Source organism: Lissotriton helveticus, chromosome 10 (genome assembly GCF_964261635.1).
Source record: "Lissotriton helveticus chromosome 10, aLisHel1.1, whole genome shotgun sequence".
NCBI lineage: Eukaryota > Metazoa > Chordata > Amphibia > Caudata > Salamandridae > Lissotriton > Lissotriton helveticus.
This window is the reverse complement of record NC_136071.1, coordinates 103,281,915-103,287,409: the sequence shown is the minus strand read 5'-3', so window position 1 is coordinate 103,287,409 and position 5,495 is coordinate 103,281,915. Positions and strand designations below refer to the sequence as shown.

General features: G+C 44.7%; 1 pseudogene; it reads left to right on the top strand.

The window, feature by feature from the left end:
* Nucleotides 1–2,107: 2,107 nt before the first annotated feature.
* On the top strand, nt 2,108–3,992 carry LOC144785074 (uncharacterized; annotated as a pseudogene).
* Nucleotides 3,993–5,495: the final 1,503 nt, after the last annotated feature.

Here is a 5,495-nt window from a genome sequence, read left to right as displayed (position 1 = left end):
ATAACCAGGAGATCTGCCGCCCTCTGTCCGGTTTTCCATTCAAAGTTTTAGCTAATTTTCCCATACACTGACAAACGCTCAAAATGTTGCCCCTTAGCTAAATTTAATTCAGCATTTGATTCGGGCTGACCCTCGTAGCAATCAGCCCCAATTGGTTCAGTGCATTCAGGGACTTCATTCAAAGGGCCTTATTTATGAAGGCCTTGCGCCACCGGTGCGTCACTTTTTCCCATGTTAAAAGTGACGCACCGGCGGCGCAAGGCCTTCATAAATAAGGCCCGAAGAGTCTAGGGCCACCAACAGATTGGAACATTCAATATTTGGTGCACCTGAAAGGGGAGATGGCGCCTGGTGGATGAGGGAATCTTGAGGCAGTAGTATATGTGCCAACTTTAGAGGAAGAATATAAGTAACATGCGGCGAAATACGCAAGTGTGTGTGCTTAAATATTTAAAAATGTGCGTGATGCGGCCCGTGAGCAGGGAAGAGCCAGAGCAACACCAGGCCCCCTGCCTGTCTAACGTGGGGGAGAGGAGCTGTTGTGGTCTGCCATTTGTCTGCATTCGGCCGCCCCCAATTAATTCACAGGTCTTTAAAAAGACCATTTACTTAACGAGTTTTTGTTCTTGCACCCTTTGTAGAGCCCCTACAGTATAATATCCCAGTCGCCATCGCTAATTCTGGTTCCTGTGTCCTTTGACCACATAGGTCATGAAGTGCAGTCAGTTCTATTTCAGACTGCAAGGTTAGTTCTATAAGCGCTTGCCATCTGTAATGTATGTTGTGGTGATTAGGGTGCTGGGTGCTGCTGTTTCCGTTGTTGCGATTTTCCACCTCACTGGGCCTGCCACTTACCCTGCTGGGGCAATGTTTTCAATGCAGATTAATTTCACGGGTTCCGGTGAGTCAAGTCATTGCAAGCTTAATGAGGCTTTGTTGTTCTTGCAAGTAGGCAGGAAATTAATTAAGGATTGTGCAGGCCAGAGCAACACCAGGCACCCTGCCTGGTTAACTTAAGGGTGGGCACCGGGAAAAGAGGTGGCACGCGCAAGTCTTTGTTCTTGCACCCTTCTTAGAGCTCCTGCAAGGGCATACAAGCACCACCATACGATGTTGTTTAATGTTTGTATTTTACAACAGATTAAGTTCCAGCAGCTGTCTTTCTCATTTCGTTCCAGATGTTATAATGCATTTTGAATCTCAGTTTCATAGTTTTCTTGCAAGTTTTACTTGGAGCAATAACATCATAGTAAATACTGTAATATGCAGTGCACAACGTTTAGAAGAAAGAGCAATTGCAGTGATACATCGAATTCAGAAACAGCCGTTTTCCACTGTGATTCGCTTTGATGCCTGATGGTCTAACCTTTTCTCCGCAACGCACTCTAAAAAAAGTCACTTAAAATATTTGCACTCGTCGAAAACCACATCTTTGAGAGACCTATTGCGCAATTTATTCTCCGTGTAATTCGCTTCTTTGAAATGCCTCTGTTGACATTTAAGCGCATTGGAACAATTTACTAATTCTCATCATTTTCGTGCATGGATCTGAATATGCTTACATGAAAATGCTAAGCACACAAGAAATGACACCAGTAAACTAGGCTAGAAAATGTGATTGCTGAAATAGCAAACCAGTTATCATTGCTTTACAAAACATGTTTTAGTAATCATAGTGATACTGCATTGGCAAGATTTCAACAAAACAATGAACATGTCACCCAGCTCTAACTTTCTTCAACTGACACCACATGGATTCTAAATGAACTATGAGAACTGTCTGCCTTGCCTACAACACCCAACACCCCCAGAAATCTCCCATAAATTACCCATAACTTGAGAATCACAAAACGTGCGAATCCAAAAAAGCTCTCTCTGTACCCCGCAGTTCAAGGCCTCTCGCCCCTGCCCTGGGGTGCTTTTAGCAAATTAGCTCCCATGACCAGAACTTGTTGTTTCTGTCCCTCATTGCAACACAAGTGCTCTCTTCTCTGTTTTCACAGCAGTCACCTTACCATGAAAATGTTGTCTTTCTCATTATTTTCTCAACAGTACGCAACCGGTTTCTAAGTTTTTTTTTTTATTAATCTAGTTTGCGCAGAACAACATGCCCCGCAGAATAAAGACGGCAGAAGATTATGTGCTGGAAAACAAAGATTTCATGGTTGAAGAAGTGCGCGGGCAAAAGATGTTAATTTGCAGGTTTTGCAGAGTGACTGTCCCAATAGTAACTGGGAAGACTGCAAGCCGAATTGCTGAACATCTTATCACCAAGACCCACTTGAAATTGAAAGAGCCACCGAATAGCGACAGCCTATGCCAGATGTCTCTTGCCGAGACAATGACCCGCTTCAAAAGAAAACGTGAGGAAGAAAAGGATGTGGCACATGGATTTGTACGTGCCCTAGTGCAATCTGGAACCAGCTTACACCAAGCCGATGGACCAATTGGGAATCTGTTCCGCAAGCGTGCACCAGCATGCAAAACATTACCAAAAGCAACACAAATGTATGAGAAATACCTACCAGAGGTGTTCCTTGCAGATACTGAACATATTTCAGAGTTACTCCAAGGTGATGTAAAGATCTCTGTTACCATTGATGAAACCCCAGAGATGCGTGGCGACCCAGCAGTGGCAGTGCTAATCACATTTTGTGATGCAAAAAATGGATGGTACAGACGTACCATCATGGCAGATCTAGATGTACTGGAAACATGCAACGCAGTGTCACTTGGAATGCTGCTGCAGAGAATTCCTACCAAGTTTAACAAAGATTGGAGTGATATTGTCTGTATTTGCAGCAATTCAGCTACGTATATGAAAAAGTTATGTGATGACCTGTCAAAAGCAATGCCTGAGCTGAAGTGTTTCCCTGTGAGAGATCCTTGCCACTTGCTAGATGGTATGCTGAAAGCAGCATTACAATCTTCTGAGCTAATGAAGAATGCTATTGATTTTGTTGTCCATTCAGGCGCACTGTTTCGTTATGCGCGGGAACTCAAACGCAAATATTTCTCATTTTGTGTTTTGTGTGGCAGCAAAGAAAGAGTAATCCCAACTGTGTCATTTAGTCGGTGGTTCTCAGTCCTAGAGGCCGTGAATGCAATTTTATCTATGTGCGACCGCTTACTGAATTTTTGCTTAGTGATGATGCAAAAGGCAAGAAATGTGAGGATCTTCGGGTGCATATTGATAGCGATGTCAAAAAAAGTACACTGTACTGCATCCTTAGATTTTTACAAGAAAACATGACTGCTGTAGTGGACATAATCAAAAAACTAGAGTCAGAAAACACCCTTGTCTACCAAGTTTTCAGTATAATTGGTGTAGATGTCAAACATCTCCTCGAGAGTAGGCTAGGCGACACTTTTTGTGACTTTGGCACTGCAACATGTTCCCTGTTAGAATGCTTGCCACTTGGTAAGCAAAGAAGTGTTGAAGACCAATTCAGGACATTTTATTTTACCATGCATGAGAAATGGCTAGCTATGATGCATAGAAATGTCCCTTCACCAACCATGGCGTTTGAAGTCAATGAAGCCTCACTTTGGTACTCTGCACAAGTGTTAGATCCATTCCGGAAAGGGGAATTTTCTCCGGACTTTGCAAAGTACAGCTTCATTTTTGACCGCTTTAATACCTCTGAGGGCATCTGCACCCAGTTCAACGCATATGTTGCAGAACCTGTCCCAGAGAATGTCAACCTTGAGGTGCACCAGTACTGGCATGGAAAGCTACGTCAGTGGCCAGAGTTGGCAAATTGTGTACTGGCTGTTTTGGCGTTGCCAGTCTCAAGTGCCAATGTTGAGAGGGCGTTTTCACAAATAAAAGTGTACATGGGAAGGAAAGAGAGAGCGCGAATGACTAAAGAATCACTGAAGAAATATTGTATGGTCTACTACAATAAATTTGACTTGTAAATATGTATTTGGACTTCATATACACGTACGTAAACTGTCTATATGCCATGCATCAATGAAGAAAGCCAGCAATAATAAAAGCAAAGCGTTCCATAAACACCGGAAAAACACCGTTTCAGTCGTTTTTTTATGGCGCGAAAATTAGTAATCACTGAAAAGCACTGTTTTTTTCAGGTATTGAAATCACTGGAAAACACTGACAAAACACCACCAGAATTTACCAAAAATAGAAACTGAAAACAGGAAAGCCTAAACATCAGGCACCACTGCAGAGCCCACATATGACACCTGGCATGATCTACCAGCAGGATTCAGGAGGCCATGAGGCCCAACGGCCTTAGGGTCATTCTGACCGAAACCCAGTATAGAGGCTGAGAGATCGGAATCCTAGCCCGATTATCCCGGACTCGCTGCTCCGGAGAATAAACCCATAACTGCATCGTGCCCAGAACCGCTCCGATAAAAAGAAGTTTCCGAGAGGGAGTCGGATGTGACTTTGGCATGTTCATAGTGAACCCCAGCGAGTGCAGGAGGTCGCCATAGTCTGGAGGGAGGAGACGACTGCTTGGGGCGAGTCCGCCTTCAACAGCCAGTCGTTGAGATAGGGGCAGACTGGAACCCCTGATCTGCGCAGATGAGCGGCAACCACCGTCATCACCTTCGTGAACACCCGAGGGGCTCTGGTAAGGCCAAAGGGGAGCACGGTAAACTGAAAGTGCTTGTGGCCCACCGTGAACTGCAGGTAACTGGGCTGGCAGGTTCGGGCTGTGAAAGTAAGCGTCCTGCAAGTCCAACACTACCATTCCAGTCTCCAGGGTCTAGGGCATGAGGTTCCGTGAGAATCGTCATGATGTTTTGGGCATGACTGAAATGGGCAAGTTTGGTATCTATGAACCGTAAATGACGAGCTTAGTAAGTGTACGCGTTTTCGCTACACTACTTGGCAGGGTTCGCTTTATTTACGCGTTTCTTCAACTGAACCCTCGGGTTCCATTTTAGATACGGCATCCATTTTGTTCCTTGCCCTCACGTAGTCAGCGAACAGGCAAATGTCCGCATCATGACCCTTAGTTCCCAAGCCTTACGGAAGACGCATAGTCCTTTCATGCGTCTTTTATGACCGAGGGATGACACGGCAGAGGCAGATGGCTCCGCTCGAGGGTAATCTTCCCAAGTTGGCCTATTGTTTCAGCCTTGCATGCGCCCGGCTCGAATCCTTTGATCCTGGGACTGCGCTTCCGATATTACCCCCACACTCCTTCTTCTTCTGTTGTCTGACTTCCTTACACCTGTTCTGTCTCTTACTCTCGTCCTTTTACAACTAGAGTGGAATGTGCCTAGCAGCAGGATAATGTGCTTTTACAGTTGGGAACCAGCAATGTTACTATAATTATGTTCCGGGTTTCAGAAAGCCCTTTTGAAGTTTACTGTGGGAACTAAATCGTAACCGTTTGTTCGTATGCTGTACAAAGACGAACCAGTGTATAAAAAGGAGCAATCCACATTTGCAATTTGAAGCAGACTCTCAGAACCTACACTCTGTTGTACTTCTTGTGACTTCTGCCTCCCTGCAG